The sequence below is a fragment of the Podarcis liolepis genome (genome assembly GCF_965112155.1).
Source record: "Podarcis liolepis genome assembly, chromosome: W".
In the NCBI taxonomy this organism is placed as follows: Eukaryota; Metazoa; Chordata; class Lepidosauria; order Squamata; family Lacertidae; genus Podarcis; species Podarcis liolepis.
This window is the reverse complement of record NC_139568.1, coordinates 8,077,348-8,099,001: the sequence shown is the minus strand read 5'-3', so window position 1 is coordinate 8,099,001 and position 21,654 is coordinate 8,077,348.

Sequence of the window (21,654 nt, the reverse complement as noted above, 5' to 3'; positions counted from 1 at the left end):
TTGCCAAAAATGTTATTCTTATTTCAAACCCTTCAGGTCGTGGACAGAATGGAATGTTTTGGAAAATGGCAGAAGGATATTTCTAAGTTTGTCTGGCAGGGCAAAAAGCCCCGAATAAAATTTAAAATACTAACTGACTCAAAAGAAAGAGGGGGGTTTGCCCTGCCGGATTTAAGGTTGTACTATGAAGCTGCAGCCTTCTGCTGGTTGAAGGATTGGCTCCTGTTGGAAAACACCGATGTCCTAGATCTGGAAGGGTTTGATAATGTGTACGGTTGGCATGCATATTTGTGGTATGACAGGGCGAAGGTTCATAAATTGTTCAAAAACCATATTGTCAGAAAATCAATTTTTGCCGTCTGGATGAAGTACAAGGATTTATTAGAAAGTAAGACCCCGAGGTGGTTATCACCTGTGGAAGCCAAGGTTTCTAAAAAAAAGCCCAATATGGAGGCCTACTGGCCAAAATATTGGGAGTTGATTGAAAGAGTTGGAGATAATTGGAAGCTCCAAAGCCAGGACAAATTAAAAGGTAAGGTGCGAGATTGGTTACATTATGCTCAAATTCAGGAGGTATTCAAAATGGACAAAAAAGTGGGTTTCCAGTTGGAGAAATCGAAACTGGAGACGGAGTTACTAGAACCAAAGACTAAGGTACTTTCGAGGATGTATGACTTGCTGCTTAAATGGAACACACAAGATGAGACAGTTAAATCTGCTATGATAAAATGGGCACAGGATGTAGGACATAACATTATGTCTGAGGACTGGGAATGGTTATGGAACACCGGTATGAAATTCACGGCATGCAGTGCCTTGAAAGAGAACATTATGAAAATGGTATACCGGTGGTACATGACCCCAGTCAAGTTGGCTAAAATATACCATCTTTCTGATAATAAGTGTTGGAAATGCAAGGAGGCAGAAGGGACTTTCTTTCACCTCTGGTGGACCTGCCCGAAAGTAAAGGCCTTTTGGGAAATGATACATAATGAGCTGAAAAAGGTATACAGATATACCTTCTCTAAGAAACCAGAGGCCTTTCTCTTGGGCATGGTGGACCGGAAGGTGCCAAAGAAGGACAGAACCTTTTTTATGTATGCAACCACAGCAGCTAGGATTCTTATTGCAAAGTTCTGGAAGACACCAGATTTACCCACACTGGAGGACTGGCAGACGCAGCTGATGGACTATATGGAGTTGGCAGAAATGACTGGCAGAATTCGAGATCTGAGCGAAGAAACAATGGAGGAGGACTGGAAAAAATTTAAGGACTATTTGCAAAAATATTATAAGTTGTATGAATGCTAAGATTGTGCACGACTAAGAAATGTTATGCTTCTGCAATTTATCTAAGTAAATGATAAAGCAAGTGTTGATGGAAAAAGACGAGACAAAATAGAAACAATATATTATGTTTATTAAGAGGCTTAAAATTAAATTACAAATTTTAGAAATTTTAGGTAACATAATAAATTCAAAGGTAAAATAAGTTGGGAAACAAGATAATAAATTGCTGAACTGGCTAGAATGATGAATGCAATGCTGAGAGGATGTGAGGAGGTCCAAAAAGATGTTGTGAAAATTTCTCGATGATTTTTTCTTTTTATCTGTTTTTCTTTATATATATAGAAAATGTTTCTTGTATGCTGTTGTTTAAACAAATCTGTTTACCTATGGAAAGAAACGCAATAAAAAAAAAAAATTTATAAAAAAAAGAAATGGAAAAAGTTTGTTTGTTTGTTTGTTTGTTTAGTAGACACTTCTGTTTTGTTTTTTGCCAAAGCAACTCAACCACTCACCAACAAACAAACCCACATATATACATTAAAATATGGCAGGGATGGGCATACATTAATACATCCCACTTACTGTAAAAGGCATAGATAGGTAAAAGCCTTGTTTAAAAGGAATGTTTTCACCTGGCGCTGAAGATATGTAACGATGGCACCACCTCCCTGGGGAGAGCGTTCCACAAGCAGCAGAGGTGCCATGATGACCCTCACTTTTAGACTCCAGGGCCAAATTCATTCTGCTCACTTGAGCTTTAGTAGTCATTCATTTGTATTAGTAGGTGTGTTGCATCCACAGTTCTGCTTAATTCATGAATGCTCATTGCTGTCCTGAGGATTCTTGTAGCAAACTTTTGTTATTTCCTGCTGTGATTTTATACTGAATTCTGTAAAGTGTCCTGAAGATTTATTTTTATTTTATTTTTTTAAGGAAAAAGCCAGGCTGCAGATTCTTAAGATAAACACTGACGAGATTCGTGGCACCTAAACAGATTTGTTATGGCATGAGCTTCCCTCTGCATTAGATACAAGAATAAACCTTGTTTTTGCTGCAAAACAAATTGCTAACATACGCAAATATCTTTGCCTGGGCAGACCTGAACTTCTCCGTTAGCCAGCCTAGTACTTGTTTTAATTAATACAAAGAGTGAACTAGCCACACTCACTCACACACACCTGCCTAGCAGATAAACCATTTTTGCTGTTCCCATGCCCACAGAAGCTCCGCCTCCCTATCTGAAACGCAAATGGTGCCAGCGCCACCTTGTGTCCACCCCCCAAAAAACCACACAAGGGTGGTCCACAATCTATTGCTTATCACACACAAATACTGTACCTGAGCTATAATAATACAAGAAGAGTTTTTCTGGATGAGGCCAATGGCTCATCTAGCCCAGCCTCCTGTTCTCACAGTGGCTTATTATGGGAAGTCCACAAGCAGGATTCAAGCACAAGAGCACCCCCCCCTCCTGTGGCTTCCAGCAATTGGAGTTTGCACGTGTTGTTGACTCTGACCGTGAAGGCAGAGCATAGCAATTGTGGCCAGGAGCCATTGATAGCCCTCTCCTCCTCTGTGAATTTGTCTAATCCTCTTGTACAGCCATGTAAGTTGGTGGCTCTCACTGCTTCTGCCTTCTATGGGAGCAAGTTCCATAGTTTAGTGATGCACTGCAGGAAGAAGACATTTCCCAGAAAAACCATTCGATTCTGCAGTTTTCACATCAAGGCAACAAATTTTTTGTCCGGATTTTCACTTTTTGAAACATGGCAACCCTAATATACATCCTTCTTTCCATCATGGAAACACACATCTGGTTCCCAGGTGGTCGCCCACCTATAAAGTGACCAGACCTGGACCTGCTTAGCTTTAGCTAAATGGCTAAATGGTGCCATTATTTGCTTTAGGAAGCTGCTCTATACCAAGAAAAATCATTGGTCCACCTAGCTCAGGTGAGTCTACATTGCCTTGGTCAGACCACACCTGGAATACTGTGTCCAGTTCTGGGTGCCACAAATTAAGAAGGATATTGACAAGCTGGAAGGTGTGCAAAGGAGGGCAACCAAGATGATCCAGGGTCTGCAAACCAAGTCTCATGAGGAACAGTTAAAGGAGCTGGGTATGTTTAGCCTGGAAAAGAGGAGGCTGAGAGGAGATGTTAGAGCCAACTTCAAATATCTCAAGGGCTGTCGCATGGAAGAGGGAGCAAGCTTGTTTTCTCTTACTCTGGAGGTGAAGACTCAAACCAGTGCCTTCAAGTTACAAGAAAGGAGAAATTCTGACTAAGCATCAGGAAGAACTTTCTGATGGTAAAGTGCTGTTTAACAGTGGAACGGTCTCCCTCAGGAGGTTGTGGGCTCTTCTTCCTTGGAGGTTTTAAAGCAGAGGTTGGATGGCCATCTGTCATGGATGTTTAGTCGGAATCTCCTTTCTTGTAACTTGAAGCCATTAGTTTGAGTCTTGCCCTCCAGAGCAGGAGAAAAGAAGCCATGTGACAGCCCTTAAGATATTTGAAGATAGCTATAATATCTTCTCCCAGTCTCCTCTTTTCCAGGCTAAACATACCCAGCTCCTTCGAGCACTCCTTGTAAGGCTTAGTTTCCAGACCCTTAATCATCTTGGTTGCCCTCCTCTGCACATGTTCAGAGGAGAGGAGAGATATAGTGGTCATGGAAGACTTCAACTTCTCCAATATCTGTTCAAACTCAAACTCTGCCAAGAATGTAAGGTCCAACAAATTCCTCCATTGCCTCGCTGACAATTTCATTTCCAAGAAGGTGGAAGAAGCAAGAAGGGGATCATCTATCTTGGACCTGGTCCTCACCAACAGGGAGGAGATGATTGATGAAGTGGAAGTGCTCAGAAACTTGGGAGGAAATGATCGTGTCCTCTTGGGTTTCATGATACAGAGGCAAGGGAAAGCTGAGTGTAGTCAGACATGCACTCTGAACTTTAAGGCGGCCAATTTTAAAAAGCTTAAGCAGCTACTAGGTGAGATCCCATGGTCAGAAATACTCAAAGAGAAGGGAGTCGAAGATGGATGGAAGTTTCCAAAAGGAGAAATATTGAAGACCCCCAATTGCAGACAATTCCAACAAGAAATAAAAGTGGGAGGCATCTAAGGAAACCACTGTGGCTGCATAAGGAGCTTACAGATGAGCTGAGAGTCAAGAAATGGCAAAAGGGGGAAATCACTAAGGAGGAGTATGCACGAGTAGCCAACAGTTGCAGGAGCAAAGTCAGGCTGGCTAAAGCTCAGAATGAGCTCAGCCTTGCAAGAGAGGTTAGAAATAATAAAAAAGGGGTTGGGGGCTATGTCCGAAGTAAGAGGAAGAACAAGCAAGTGGAGGGTCCTCTGCATGGAGAAGAAGGGGAAAGGCTATTGGGCGACAGAGAGAAGGCGGAACTACTCAACACCTACTTTGCCTCTGTCTTCACCCAAAAGGAAAGTGATGCCCAATCTGGTGCTAACCAAATCAATGATGAATGGAGGGAGCTGCAGTCCAAGACAGGAAAAGAGATGGTAAGGGAACACCTAGCTACTTTAAATGAATTCAAATCTCCAGGGCCTGATGAGCTGCAGCGTACTAAAGGAGCTAGGTGAAAAATAAATCAGGAGGTTGGGGCAGGTAGGAAAGGCCTGAGCAATGACCTGATTCACCTACCTCCTGCCTCTGTCTGACACTGCTGCATCCTTGAGCACAGCATTGCCACTGGTGAGATGGCGCTGGAGGGAACTGTAGCCATACCAGGTGTTGGTCATGGTGATCTGGTGCAGACCTGGGCGGGAAGTAACAGAAGCTCCGTGGCCTGGTTGTGGCAGGGACCAGGCTGTCCGTCATTTATTTGCATCATGTATATTGATTATTGGTTATTTAATTTCTACACCACTTAATATATTAAAAATATCTGTGAGTGATGTACAAAAACCAGATAACTCAAACAAAATATTACTAAAATACTCAGTTGTTATATTAGTACAAAGTTACAAAGATATATAAAGCAATATCAAATCATTTCCCTTATGACATACCCTGTTTGGTGGGATTTCATCTTACATGCAACAAACACAGACATACAGGGCACATCTCTCCATTTTACAATGTGAAATTTGGCTTTCCTGGCAGTCTTAAGTGCCTCACCAACCAAATATTGAGTCTCTCTCAGATATACTGTGCTGCCTTTTTGCACTTCTAGGATTTTTTTATTGTATTGATCTGTTTGATTTACTTCAGTAAAAACCTTTAGAGAAGAAAATCTCTAAGCAATGAACAACATCCTAAAAACAAACACCACAGATAATTATCAAGTAAAAATTCTATGCTTCAGAGCAGAACAGAAAACAATCAGATCACCAACTCTCTCAGCCATCTGTACAAGGCAGGGGTGTGGAAACTTTTTCATTTCCCACCCCCCCAAAATTTTTTTATTGGTTTTTATAATATTAACGACAAACAAAAACACAAAACAACAAACATAACAAACATAAATCATAACCTTACTGAAAATAACAGTTATTAACTTTGTAAAGTGACTTCCTCATTTCCCCTTAGTTGAATTTCATTGCAAATCCTTATAACGGTTTTCCAAAACCCAATTTTTATACACTTTAAATTGAACATTAACATCTTTAAATCTTCTCCTTATAGTATTAAACACATTATTTTATCAGTTAACATAAATACAATCCTAAGCCCATTAAATATCTGGAAGCTATTTCCGATTAGTTTAGCTTAACAAATTTAGCTAAATAATCATTAAATTTATTCCATTCTTCGTGGTGTTCCTCCTCCTTCTGGTTGTGGACTCTTCCGGTTAGGTCGGTTAGCTCCAAAAAGTCCATCATCTTCATCTGCCATTCTTCTACTGTTGGTAATTCTTTTTTTTTATTTATTTAAAGATATTTATTAGAGTTTAAATATTACAAAAAGAAAAGAGAAAAAAAGAAATACATACAATGAACAGCTACAAAGCCTCAAAGACAAAAGAGAATACAATAAAACAAAACATCAACAGTACATCAAAACATTTTTTTAAAAAGATAGAAAAAAGAAGCAAAAAAGAAACCCTGTATTTTCATATCCATCTCTTTCATTTGCTTATTTCCTCGACTTCCTCACACCTCCCTTTTTGTATTCTAGTTCAATTAATTGTTCCAGCAAGTCCTTTCCCTCTTTCTCAAATTTAGTTCCATAATTTATCTTAACACAATTTAGCCTTAAATTTACACCTTTACCCAATGTCAATCTATTCATACTTAATTCTTTATAATATTTATGCTAAAGTCATATAACTTCTTTCCAGCATCCTTCTAACATTCATTCATTTTACAATATTTCTGTAGATAGTCTTTAAATTTCTTCCAATCTTCTTCCACCGACTCTTCTCCCTGGTCTCGGATTCTGCCAGTCATTTCCGCCAATTCCATATAATCCATCAGCTTCATCTGCCATTCTTCCCTGGTAGGTAGATCTTGTGTCTTCCAGTGCTTTGCGATAAGTATTCTTGCTGCTGTTGTGGCATACATGAAAAAAACTCTGTCCTTCTTTGGCCCACCATGCCCAGGAGAAAGGCCTCTGGTTTCTTTAGAAAGGTAATTTTAAACACCTTTTTCATTTCATTATAGATCATCTCCCAGAATGCCTTAATCCTTAGGCACGTCCACCAAAGGTGAAAGAATGTACCTTCAGTTTCATTACATTTCCAACATTTATTATCGGGCAAATGATAAATTTTTGCAAGCTTGACTGGTGTTATGTACCACCTGTAAATCATTTTCATTAAATTCTCTTTTAAGGCATTACATGCCGTAAACTTCATGCCAGTGGTCCATAACTGTTCCCAGCAAGCCATCATCATCATAATAATAAATTTTATTTATATCCCACCCTCCCCAGCCGAAGCCGGGCTCAGGGCGGCTAACAACAATAAAACAGTATAAAAGTATAGCATAAACAACACTCTAAAATCATTCATTATAAAATTACTTAATTCAGGCCACTGGCAACCATTGGGCCAGAGCTCCGCAAAGATTGCCGAGGGAGGGAGTCAGGCTGTGCCCTGGCCAAAGGCCTGGTGGAACATCTCTGTCTTGCAGGCCCTGCGGAAAGATGTCAAGTCCCGCAGGGCCCTGGTCTCTTGTGACAGAGTGTTCCACCAGATCGGAGCCACAGCCGAAAAAGCCCTGGCTCTAGTTGAGGCCAGCCTAACTTCTCTCTGGCCTGGGACCTTCAAGATGTTTTTATTTGAAGACCGTAAGTTTCTTTGTGGGGCATACCAGGAGAGGCGGTCCAGTAGGTACGAGGGTCCTAGGCTGTATAGGGCTTTAAAGGTTAAAACCAGCACCTTAAACCTGATCCTGTACTCCACCGGGAGCCAGTGCAGCTGGTGTGGCACTGGGTGAATGTGATCTCGCAGCGAAGACCTCGTAAGGAGTCTCGCTGCAGCATTCTGCACCCGCTGGAGTTTCTGGGTTAGTCTCAAGGGCAGCCCCACGTAGAGCGAGTTACAATAATCCAGTCTGGAGGTGACCGTCGCGTGGATCACAGTGGCTAGGTCAGGGTGAGAGAGGTAAGGAGCCAACTGCTTAGCTTGGCGGAGATGGAAAAATGCCGCCTTTGTTATAGCTGCAATCTGCGCCTCCATAGAGAGGGAGGTATCGAAGATTACACCCAAACTCTTAACGGACGGTGCTGGCACTAATTGCACCCCCGCAAGAGATGGGAGTTGCCCCCTCAATCCCATATCGTCCCGTCCCAGCCAGAGGACCTCTGTCTTCGAAGGATTTAACTTCAACCGGCTCCCACGTAACCATCCAGCCACAGCTTCCAAACATCTGGTCAGTGTGTCTGGGGCCGAGTCAGGATGGCCATCCATCAACAGATAGAGTTGGGTGTCATCGGCATACTGATAGCAACCCAGCCCAAAACTCCGAACAAGCTGGGCGAGGGGGCGCATAAAGATGTTGAAAAGCATCGGGGAGAGTATCGCACCCTGAGGTACTCCACACACCAAGGAGTGGCGCGATGACAATTCCCCCCCAAGCGCCACCCTCTGTCCCCGACCAGAGAGAAACGAGTGCAGCCATTGAAGGACTGTGCCCTGGATCCCCACGTCGGCAAGGCGGTGGTCCAGAAGTTCGTGATCGACCATGTTGAAAGCTGCTGACAGATCTAGAAGAATCAGCAGCCCCGACCCGCCTCGATCCAGCTGTCTATGAAGATCAGCTGTTAGGGCGACCAGAGCCGTCTCGGTCCCATGACCAGTGCGGAAGCCGGACTGGAATGGATCCAGAGCCGATGTTTCATCCAGAAACCCACCAAGCTGTTCAGCAACCGCTCTCTCAATCACCTTACCCAGGAACGGAAGATTCGAAACCGGGCGGTAATTGGATAGATCTAAAGGATCTAATGATGTTTTCTTTAAGAGCGGGCGCACCACTGCCTCCTTCAGTTCCCCTGGGAATGTCCCCGTGCCAAGGGACAAATTGATGATATCCCCCAGGGGGGCCCGCACCTCATCTGGACACACTCTAATCAGCCAAGACGGGCACGGGTCGAGAGGACAGGTGGTGGGCTTTCCAGCTCGGAGGAGTCTGTCCACATCGGCTGGGGATAGCCGGTCAAAGTGGTCCAATACTGGACGCGAGGAGAGTCGAGGGGCTTCCAGTTCCTTTATTGTATCCAAATTGGCAGGGAGGTCATGGCGGAGCAACAAGACCTTCTCCACAAAAAAGCTCACAAATGCCTCACAGCTAAGTGTCAAATTGTTATTTAAATTTGGCTGTCCCTCAAGGGACGTTAAAGACCTGATTATACTAAATAATTGCGCTGGGCGAGAGCTAGCGGATGCAATGGAGGCCGAGAAGTATGACTTCTTAGCAGCCTTCACCGCCATCTCGTAGGTTTTCATAAAAGCCCTATAAGATGTTCTTGAGGCTCCATCACGGGCACCCCGCCATACTCGCTCTAGCCATCTGAGGTCCCGCTTCATTTTCCGGAGCTCCTCGGTAAACCAGGGAGCCCGGTTTCTGCCGGGTCGCAGAGGGCGCTTAGGTGCGATCTCATCGATGGCTGCCAGGAGCTGGGTATTCCAGCCCTCAACAAGCTCAGTCAATGAGTCGCCAGGGGGAGCAAGGTCCTGCAAGGCTTGGCGGAATCTATCAGGGTCCATCAGCCTCTGCGGGCGAGCCCAAATCGGCTTGCCACCTAAGCAGGGTGGGGGCGGAAAGTCAATCCTGGCTTTCAGAGCGTAGTGATCAGACCATGGCACCTTCATCGAAGGAGACATGATCACATCTATACCTACGCCAAAGATCAAATCCAGCGTGTGGCCTGCTTGATGTGTGGGGCCCGAAACAAACTGGGAGAGCCCTAGTGTCGCCATGGAAGACACCAGGTCCAGAGCCTGTGAGGAGGGAGTGGCATCAGCATGGATGTTAAAGTCCCCCAATAGCAATAGGTTAGGGAACTCCAAGGCCCAGCCGGCCACCGCCTCCAATAGGCCTGACAGGGTGGCTGCTGGTGCGCTAGGTGGCCGGTACACCAGCCAGACAGCCAAGCTCTCCTCGGAGCCTCACACTAGGCCAACACATTCAATGCCGGGGATCGATGGCGATGGTAGAGCCCTGAAAGGACAATCTTCCCGGATTAATAATGCCACCCCTCCCCCCCGGCCCACAGTCCGCGACTGGTGGAGGACGGAGAAACCCGGGGGCGCCATCTCTCGTAAGGTAACTGTTGCCCCTTTGCGCACCCAGGTCTCCGTCACACAAGCCAGGTCGACCCCCTGCGAGATAAAGAAATCTTGCAGGGTGGCGGTTTTATTGCCTATAGACCTGGCATTGCACAGCACCAGTGATGGAGATGAGTAATCCTTGCTCACCCTACCCTCGTCCCTTGGGATGGGGCGCAGATTGGAAGGGGTACGAGCGTATCCATATCTCGATCCCCTTCGCCTATAACATCTGCCCCCACCGCCATACCTCCCTCGCCCCTCCACAGTAGCAATCCCAGGCCTCATAGTAGCCTCCATTGATGGCAATTAATGTTATTCTTTCGCAGCCTAAAACAATAAAACCTTAAAACAAAAAAAACAAAAAACAAAAACAACCCAGAAAGCAATAAAACAATACAAATAAAAACTGCAAAAATTACAAATTCATCAAAATCTAACAAATTCCCAAGCCCACCCAAACATCCATCCCACCCCCATATATAATTATTAATAAATATTATTTTTTTTAATAAAAAAATATATTATTTTTTTTAATAAAAAAAAACATGTTAAAAAGAACTCTGCACCCCTACGGGTCCTCCTGGGCAGTAGCAGCATCAGTGGCAACAACCATCCTTGTGAGGCCCCACCCTCGGCCAACATCTTGTGCCCATTTAATCATAGCAGATTTCACCATTTCATCCTGAGTATTCCATTTCAGCAGCAAGTTATACATTCTTGACAAATTCTTAACTTTAGGGTTTAACAATTCTGTTTCCAGCTTTGATTTTTCCTACTGTTGGTAATTCTTGGGTTTTCCACTTTTTAGCTAACAAAATACGAGCCACAGTTGTGGCATACAAAAATAATTTAACATCTTTCTTGGGCATTTCCAAGCCTGTTATTCCAAGAAGAAAGGCCTCTGGTTTCTTTATAAATGTATATTTCAACATTTTTTTCAATTCATTATAAATCTTTTCCCAGAAGTCTTTCACCTTGGGACAGGTCCACCACATATGAAAGAATGTTCCTTCCTTCTCTTTACATTTCCAACATATATTATCACAATTGTGATACATCTTTGCTAATTTTACAGGAGTCAAATACCTCCTATACATCATCTTCATAATATTTTCCTTTAACAAAGTACATGCAGTGAACTTGACCCCTTTCTTCCACAACCTTTCCCAGTCTTCAAACATTATATTATGTCCTAAATCTCTTGCCCAATCTATCATCACAGATTTAACTTGTTCATCTTTCGCATGCCACTCCAGCAAAAGCTTGTACAGTGGTGCCCCGCAAGACGAATGCCTCGCAAGACGGAAAACTCGCTAGACGAAAGAGTTTTCCGTTTTGGAGGTGCTTCGCAAAACGAATTTCCTATGGGCTTGCTTCGCAAGACAACAATGTCTTGCGAGTTCCTGCTGTTATTTTTTCCTTTCCCCCCCTTTTCTAAGCCGCTAAGCCGCTTATCAGCTGATACGATCAGCAGATAAGCCGCTAAAAGCCGCTGCTTGCTTCGCAAGACGAAAAAAACCGCTAGATGAAGAGAATCACAGAACGGATTCTTTTCGTCTTGCGAGGCACCACTGTACATTTTAGATAAATTTTTACCTTCATTATCCAACAACTTCATCTCCAACTTAGATTTTTCCAAGGCAAAACCATTTCTCTTATCCAATTTATACAATTCATTAATCTGGTGGTAAAGTAGCCAGTTTAGCTTATCTTTAATTTGCTCAAATGATTTTAATTTATAACCTTCCTCCTCGTCTATTAATAAATCATAATATCTCAACCATTTGGTATCCATATTTAATTTTTTCTGGGCCTTTGCCTCCATTGGTGAAAGCCATCTGGGCGTCTTTCTTTCTAAAAGGTCTTTGTATTTTATCCAAACATTATACAACGATTTCCTAATTATATGATTTTTAAATGCTTTATGGGCTTTTACCTTATCATACCACAAATATGCATGCCAACTAAGCACATTATCGAATCCCTCCAAGTCTAATAAGTCTGTATCTTCTAATTTTATCCAGTCTTTAATCCAACACAGTGCAGCAGCTTCAAAATAATTTTTTTAATCTGCCAGAGAGAATCCCCCTCTTTCTTTGGAATCCGTTAGTAATTTATATTTAATTCTGGGTTTTCTCCCCTGCCAGATAAATCCAGAGAGAGCTTTTTGCCATTCTTTAAAACCTTAATAATTTTAGCTTTTTGTTCTTGATAGATCGCTTTAATACCATTTATAAAATCATGACCCATCCCCATACTCTCTAAGTTATGTAGCATAAAACTCCAAGAAACATTGTCAAAGGCTTTTTCAGCGTCGCTAAACATTAACATTGCTTTACAACTCTTTGTTGCTTCTAGCTTTTCCAAAATATCCACAATGTTTCTAATATTGTCTTTCATATGTCTTCCAGGCAGAAATCCTGCCTGATATTTATGAATATATTCAGATAAAACCTTCTTTAGCCTATTAGCCAATATATTTGCAAAAATTTTATAATCCACATTGAGTGGATTTGTCTGTAGTTTTTAACATTGGATCTATCCTGACCCTGTTTAGGAACCAGAGTAATGTAGGCTTGTTTCCAGGTGTCAGGTGCTTTGCCCCCCCCCCTGTAAAATTGAATTAGATATTTCTACCAGAGGTTGCATAAGCCAGTCTTTCAATGTCTTATAATATTTTGCTGATAGACCATCAGGTCCTGGTGTCTTGCCAAGTTGCATTGAGTTTATTGCGTATTCCACTTCCTGACTTGTAATTAAGCCGTTTAGTAGATTCTTTATATCCTTCGGAATCTGTTGCAGTGCATTGTTCTTTATAAATTGCTCGATTTCCCCTAAATCTTCTTTTTCTTTTTTTGTACAGTTGTTTATAATATTTATAAAAACATTTTCTAATGTCTGCAGGGTTCTCTACCGATTTTCCTTCTGTAACAATGTTTGTAATAGTACTTTGTTTTTGTCTCATCTTTAATTGCCAGGCTAATAATTTCCCACATTTATTTGCAGATTCAAAATTTCTTTGTCTCATCCTTCTTATCTTCCATTCAATTTCTTGGTTAACTAACTGTGAATATTGAACCTGTAAAACTTTATTTTTTTTTTTTTGAACCTGCAAATTCTTTGGGTTTCTCCTAAGTTTCTTCTCTTTATCTTTCAGTTGTTCCATAATTTTGTCTTTTGTCTCATTCTGTGACTTTCTCCTAATTGCATTTTGTTGTATCAGAAACCCTCTCATTACAGCTTTGCTGGCCTCCCAAATCACCCTTATTTCTGTTCCTTGATTCATATTAAGTTCAAAATAATCCTGTAGGGTTTTTTGGGCCTTAGTGACAATTGATGAATTTCTCAACAAATCATCATTCATTCGCCATCTGAAGGAACCCTGAACAAACATTTTCAAGTCCATAGAAACTGCATTATGATCCGAGCAAGTTTTAGGGCAAATCACTTTAGGAACCAAGTCTCTGGATATCCATAGGTAGTCTATTCGCGAAAATACTTGATTTGCATCTGTAAAAAAAGTGAAGTCTCTTTCCATTGGATTTCTAATTCTCCATATATCTGACAGATCAAATTTTTCGGTTAAGTCAAAGAAAGTCTTCGGTAACCTGCCAGAGTTCGTAATCTTTGATCTCTGAGTTCTGTCCATCAAAGTAGATGCAACTCCATTCAGGTCCCCCATCAAAATAATTTTATAATCCATGTATTCCAGCAGACTTGCTTCCAGGTTCCTAAAAAATTCCGCTTTGCCATCATTCGGTGCATAGATTCCTAATAACAAATATTTCTCGCCTTGTGCTGAAATTTCAACTGCAATGTATCTTCCTTCCTCATCTTTGAAAGCAAATTTTGGATTCCATTTATCTTTAATATAGAAAACCACTCCTCTTTTTTTAACTTTGTCAGAGGAAATAAATTCTTGGCCCAATCTTTTATTTATTAAAATTTTTCTATGTAGTCTTGCAATGTGGGTTTCCTGTAGACAAGTTATGTCCAAATTTTGTTTCTCCAAAATGTGATAATTTGTTTTCCTTTTCTGTGGCATGTTCTTGCCATGCACATTCCATGAATAAATTCTCAACGCCATATTGTCTATTTACGAGGAGGCTGCCTCTGCTCCCCGCAGCTGTGGAGTTTGCAATCCAAGTTCTACCGAGTGCTTCTGCATAAACCTATCCTTCTCCTCAAGGTTCTTAATCTTTTGCTTTCTTCCTTCAAATTTGAAGGATAGACCCTCTGGAAATTCCCACCTAAAAAAGATGTTATTTCTCTTCAGAATATCTGTCAGGTCCTTGTACTGGGATCTCAAATTCAGAAAGTACCTAGGAATTTCCTTGAAAAGGACTACCAATCTATCAGACACTTTGAGGCCTTTTTTATAGTGATATCCCACGATGATATCTCTTTGTTCCTTGGTCTTAAAGACCACAATACAATCATAAGTTATTTTGGTCTCTTTTTTAGGTCCAAATCTATAAGCTTTCTCCACCCAATCTTCAACTTCCTCTTTTTTCAGATCCCAGAATTCAACAAAATGTCTTATCACACATTCTCTGAGTTTATCTTGATCCTGTTCCAGATTAGGAAATCCTCTCAATCTCAGATGAGATTGTTTCTCGGCCAGCTGTAAATAAGATATAGCTATTGCATTTTCCTGTTGAAAATGTTCCAAGTCCTGGACCCTGACATTCTCCAATTGTGTCAATCTTTCATCATGTGTATTAATTTGCTCTTTGACAACTCGCAGATCGGTGCTTAAATGGTCAATCCTTTCTTCCAGTTTATTTACAGCGCCTGTATTGCGGTCCAGTCCTTCTTTAATGTCGTTTAACGCTGACAATACCGACTCCTCAAATTGTGTTGGTGCTTTAGAGCCACGTCTAGGCCTTTCTTTTTCTGAAGTCATAACTAAAAAATGTCAAGGTCAATCACACAGCTGCCAGAACAATGGAGAGAAACAGTTTCTCTCCTTTCCACCAGCCAAATCTGAAACAGCTTCCTCAGTCTTTAAAACTGCTTTACTCACAACGAAAAATATGGCAGAGAGAAGTTTATCCAAAACTCTCTTTCTTGAGTGGAAGTAAGACAATTTTTATCTATTTAAAACATTATTAGTCAGTGCAGGACAATTTATAAGCTGTTCAGTGAAGGAAGAGATTAAATTCTTTCACTTCCATTAAAAAATCGCCATGGAAACAGGCCTTCCCTCTCGGATGATCCGCTGCCAGAAGAGGATATCTTAGTCTTATTTGGCAAGTTTCCAATTGAAATAAATCATTCACACACCCCTATGTTCCCAAAGGAGGGAGAGGGGCAAACTTGCTTCCAGTTTTAAAGGATTTCCTTTGCTTTTTAGGCTTCGGTCTTTGCACGCCAATATAATTTGTTCAACAAAAGGGGAGCGACCTCTGTTTTCAGTGTCTCCCTTATCTTCCCAGATGGTTCTAAGAATGATTTAGGAGTACTTACAGTTCCGTATTGCTTATTCTTTTTATGGAGGAATTGGTCACTGATGGTTGCCAGTCTCGGAGCTTCGCAGCTTTGAAGAGAGCAGTGCTGCTGTGCTCCACCCCACTCACTCTCAGGGCTCTTACGAGCTTACCGGGGAATGGGGGAGTCGCAGAAAAGGCATCTGCCAGATAACCAAGTCCTCAGAGCGCCCGATCTGAGGTTTTTAATGGGAAACTGTCGCTCTCACAGTCTCTCCCTTCTTCAAAGTGCTGGAGTTCTTTCAGCCGAAAGAACTCTCGACTGCCATAACCACGTGACCAACCAGGAAGTCAGGGGTGTGGACTTTTTCAATCCCTTCTGGATAACCTTCAGGTACGGTTGCTGGATGAGGCCAGAGGCAAAAGTAGGCAGAGCAATTGCGCATACAATAAAAACCACATGAAACCATATTTAAAAAGTTAAAACCAGATAGCTACTGTGGGAAGGCATATTCTTAGCTGCCTGCATAAGCAATAGAAGATAGAAAAGCTTTCAGCAGGTGTTCAAAAGGTTGGCACAGAAGACGCCCGCTGAATCTCTAGTGGCAGAGTGTTCCACAGGACCAGCCCTTGACACTAAATGGCTGGTTTCTTGTTGTCAAATGAGCCTCCCCATCTTATGAAATGACCAGCAATGTGCCTGCAGATTATCTTAATGGCTGAGCTGGAATATAAGAGTTCAGGCGATCCCTGAGGTTCGCTGAACCAAAGTTGATCAGGACTTTGTAAATTTTTTCAAGGACATTGAACCTGGCTTGGTAGAAGATGGGCAGCCAGTGCAGCTGTTTTAACAAGGGTGTCGCATATTGTTGGCCAGGTCACCCCACCAGCAATCTGGACGTCACATCCTGCACCATCTGCAGCTTCCAGACTGGGCCCAAGGGCAGCCCCACACAGAGTGCATGGCAGTAGCTCAGCCCCAAGGTTACCAGCACATGGACTGTCAGTATATGAGAACATCGCAGCTGCAGACAGCCAGCTTGTTGACATCACAAGATGCGGCTAGCCGTGGGAAAGAAGATTCCCGGAAGTTCACAGGCTTCTCAGAGCTCTGTGAAGAGTAATTTGAAACCTTCCGTTTGCGTATGTACAGGAAGTTTGTCAGACTTGCTAGAAGAACTTAATTGATCGGACATGTTTTTCTGTAGTGCTGTAAAGTCAGAAATAAAAGAATGTAAGTAGACGTTTCTGACTGTCTCCTTTCCCTGCTAGGGATGCAGGAGAAGGGGGTGTGCATTTACCCACGCTGGGAAAATGTCGCCTATCAAAATCTCCCTGGTCTGTCCGGGATGTCAGCCAGAGGAGGTTACCAGTAAACAAGCTCCAAGGACAGTGTGAGGGGCCAGCCTCTCTGGAGGGGGCTTGTAAACCAACAGGTGGTAGCAGAGGATGGTTGCTACAACAAGTGGTAGCACGGCGGATGGCTGAGACTGTGAAGCACTGCTAATGACGGCTGAAGCACCAGGTGGGAGACTTTTTTTGCTGATAAGCAACGATCCACGGACCTCTGCGATTGCTGATTTATGGCTGGATGGTGAACGCGAATTGAAATCTTTTTCGGTTCACTGAGAAAAGGCTCCTGTTTTGGATAAAACAGAGCGGAGAGAAACCACATACTTCGCATTCCAGAGAAACTGATAAAGTTCTGCCGTCGCCTGCCAAGTTCCGTTGCTAAGTGACAAGACATGAGTACTTCTTGAGAACAAGTAAGCTTCCAAGACATGAGACAAAAGCTTCCAAAGCGAAAGCTAAGCTGATTGCTGTTGGAATTGCAGCGAGGGCTTGTTGTTTACAGATTCTTGGAAGGGAATTTCCAAGCAGCTGGGCTGACTGCCAAGTGCAAGCAGCTAGTAAACAGCCCAATAGACTTTTGGATTTTCCAGCTTGTAGCTGAAAGCTGCAGCTTGGGATTAAAGATGGCTCTGTTCTCTCAAAAACTGAATAGCCAAAATTGGCTAGAATGGTGTTTTGCAATGGAATACCTGCTGGTGGGAGAGCAGTTATGGGACTTAGTCCAAACCCCACAGCCTGTTGCTGTACAAGCACAGGGGGAGAAGGCTGCAGTCAAAAGTGAATTGAAGCAGCGTGTGCTCAGAATTTTGGCTGAAAATGTGGAAGATTATCTTGTGCCAGTCCTAAAGGGTGCCGAAGAACCAAGGGTCGCTTGGGAGTCACTCCGGAAAGCTTGTGAACCTGGGGTGGGAAGCAAGGACCGAGAGTTGGTTGCACCAAAGGGGGAGAGCCAAGTTGAAGCTGGCCAGATTCTTGAAAGCTCATTGAAAGCTGGGAGGAGCTTTGAGCCACAACAAGGAAGTGAAGTGACTGTTGCTGCTGTTACTGTTGATGATCCTGTTACTGCTGCAATGGCTGTAGCTGATGGGGGGAGTGAAGCTCGGAAATCAAGCACCCCCACTACAATTGCTACAGAGGAAAAAGCTGTAGCTCTGAACGCTGTTCGTCAGGACACACCACATCAGGAGAAAGAAGCTAGAGGGAGCTCTGTAAAGCCTGAGGCTTCAAACAAAGGTCGTACCCAGTCCCAGGCAAAACCAGCTATGCCTTTGATGTCGCTAAAAGCCACATCATCCGTGGAGAACGCATTTATTGTAGACACAGGTTGCACGCAACACATGGCATCATGCCGGGAACTGTTTTCTACGTTTGAGAAGCAACGCTTCACTGTGAAACTGGCCCACGGTCAGGAAATGGAAGCAACCGGGATTGGAACTGTTTACCTAGAAAGCCTGAACTTGACTATAAACAATGTTTATTTTGTTCCTGATTTAAAATACAATCTGTTGAGTGTATCTCAAATCACTAAAAAGAAACTGGTGTTGTCCTATGATGAGGAAAGTTGCAAAATCTACAAAGATCTGGACAACTTCATTGTCCAGAAAGTGGGAGAAGCAACAAGAGGAACATCCAAGTTCCAAGAGGAACTGGTGTTGTCCTATGATGAGGAAAGTTGCAAAATCTACAAAGATCTGGACAACTTCATTGTCCAGAAAGTGGGAGAAGCAACAAGAGGAACATCCATTTTAGATCTGGTCCTAACCAATGTTGATGACCTGGTTAGTGGGGTAGAAGTGGAAGGATCATTAGGCGCGAGTGATCATGCTCTTCTGAAGTTTACTGTACAGCGGAAAGGAGCAGCCAAGCATACTAGGACTCAATTTCTTGAATTTAAGAAAGCCGACTTCATAAAACTTAGGGAAGTGCTGGGTGAGATCCCATGGACAGTAATACTAAAAGGAAAGGGAGTTCATGATGGCTGGGAGTTTGTTAAGAGGGAGATAGTAAAAGCACAACGTCAGGCAATACCAATGAGACGGAAACATGGAAGGTGCTTAAAGAAGCCAGGGTGGCTATCTAAAGAACTTTTAACTGAGTTAAGATTAAAAAAGGATGTGTACAAAAAATGGAAAAGGGGGGAAACCACCAAAGAGGAATTCAAACAAATAGCCAGCACGTGTAGACACAAAGTCAGAAAAGCTAAAGCACAGAATGAACTCAGGCTTGCTAGAGAGGTTAAAAGCAACAAAAAAGGCTTTTATGGGTATGTTCGTAGCAAAAGGAAGAACAAAGAAACAGTGGGGTCACTCAGAGGAGAAGATGGTGAAATGCAAACAGGGGACACAGAAAGGGCTGAACTCCTCAATGCCTTCTTTGCCTCAGTCTTCTCCGATAAAGAAAACAATGCCCGACCTGAAGAATTTGGAGCAAATGATTCAGCAAGAGGAAACACAGCCCAGAATAACTAAGGAGATAGTACAAGAATACTTGGCTAGTTTAGATGTATTCAAGTCTCCAGGGCCAGATGAACTGCATCCAAGAGTATTAAAAGAACTGGCAGATGTGATCTCAGAACCACTGGCAGTCATCTTTGAGAATTCCTGGAGAACAGGCGAAGTCCCGGCAGACTGGAGGAGGGCAAATGTTGTCCCTATTTTCAAAAAGGGGGAAAGAGAGGACCCAAATAATTACCGCCCAGTCAGTCTGACATCAATACCAGGGAGGATTCTGGAGCAGATCATTAAGCAAACAGTCTGTGAGCACCTAGAAAGGAATGCTGTGATCACCAATAGTCAGCATGGATTTCTGAAAAATAAGTCATGTCAGACTAACCTGATCTCGCTTTTTGACAGAATTACAAGCCTGGTAGATGAAGGGAACGCAGTGGATGTAGCCTACCTTGATTTCAGCAAGGCATTTGACAAGGTGCCCCATGATATTCTTGTAAAGAAGCTGGTAAAATGCGGTCTTGACTATGCTACCACTCAGTGGATTTGTAACTGGCTGACTGACCGAACCCAAAGGGTGCTCATCAATGGTTCCTCTTCATCCTGGAGAAGAGTGACTAGTGGGGTGCCACAGGGTTCTGTCTTGGGCCCGGTCTTATTCAACATCTTTATAAACGACTTGGATGATGGACTCAAGGGCATCCTGATCAAATTTGCAGATGACACCAAACTGGGAGGGGTGGCTAACACCCCAGAGGACAGGATCACACTTCAAAATGACCTTGACAAATTAGAGAACTGGGCAAAAACAAACAAGATGAATTTTAACAGGGAGAAATGTAAAGTATTGCACTTGGGCAAAAAAAATGAGAGGCACAAATACAAGATGGGGGACACCTGGCTTGAGAGCAGTACATGTGAAAAGGATCTAGGAGTCTTGGTTGACCACAAACTTGACATGAGCCAACAGTGTGACGCGGCAGCTAAAAAAGCCAATGCAATTCTGGGCTGCATCAATAGGAGTATAGCATCTAGATCAAGGGAAGTAATAGTGCCACTGTATTCTGCTCTGGTCAGACCTCACCTGGAGTACTGTGTCCAGTTCTGGGCACCACAATTCAAGAAGGACACTGACAAACTGGAACGTGTCCAGAGGAGGGCAACCAAAATGGTCAAAGGCCTGGAAACGATGCCTTATGAGGAACGGCTAAGGGAGCTGGGCATGTTTAGCCTGGAGAAGAGGAGGTTAAGGGGTGATATGATAGCCATGTTCAAATATATAAAAGAATGTCACATAGAGGAAGGAGAAAGGTTGTTTTCTGCTGCTCCAGAGAAGCGGACACGGAGCAATGGATCCAAACTACAAGAAAGAAGATTCCACCTAAACATTAGGAAGAATTTCCTGACAGTAAGAGCTGTTCGACAGTGGAATTTGCTGCCAAGGAGTGTGGTGGAGTCTCCTTCTTTGGAGGTCTTTAAGCAGAGGCTTGACAACCATATGTCAGGAGTGCTTTGATGGTGTTTCCTGCTTGGCAGGGGGTTGGACTCGATGGCCCTTGTGGTCTCTTCCAACTCTATGATTCTATGATTCTATGATTCTATGATTCTAAAGATGGAGAGCTGTATCTTTCTGCCAGAGAGAAAGACGGACTGTATCTGTTGACTTTTGATGAAAATGATTATAAAATGTGTACAGCATGTGAATCTAAAATGCTTTCTCTTGCAAGTATCTCGAAAGAAGACACGAGAGGAAAGGCAACAAAGATTAACAGTGTTTTTCAGCGAGTGTATGCTGGTGTAATTGGTCCTCTAGCACCATCTAGAGGCAATGCAAAGTACTACCTTGTATTTATTGATCATTTCTCTCATTATGTATGGATTTACATTTTGCAGAGTCCCAGAGAAACATTAGAAAGGTTTAAGGAGTTTTGTGATAAGGTTAAGAATGTTCATGATGCTAATATTGATTTTCTTTTCACTGATAAGAAGCCAATTTTTCTTTCACAGGATTTTCAGGATTTCCTTGAGAAGCAAGGGATAGAGCACAAAGTTGCTGTTTCAGAAGCTGCATGGAACAGAACTGTGTGTGTAAAAGTGAACAAAGAGTTGCAGAATGGCATGAAGGCACAATTGCTGAGTTCACAGTTGCCACATGAGTTTTGGGCTGAATCTTTATCTTGTTTTTGTTACACTTGGGTGAGAAAGGTTTCAAAAGGTATGGAATGTTCTCCTTTTGAGAAGCTGTTCCACAGAAAACCTTCTGTCTCACATTTTAGGGTTTTTGGATCTCAAATCAGGACAGAAACTCCAGATGGGGTGAAGAATGCCAGAGGCATTTTTGTGGGTTATGAAAAGGGTTTCTACAGAGTAATTTTGTCTGAATCTGGTCAGGTGGTTCT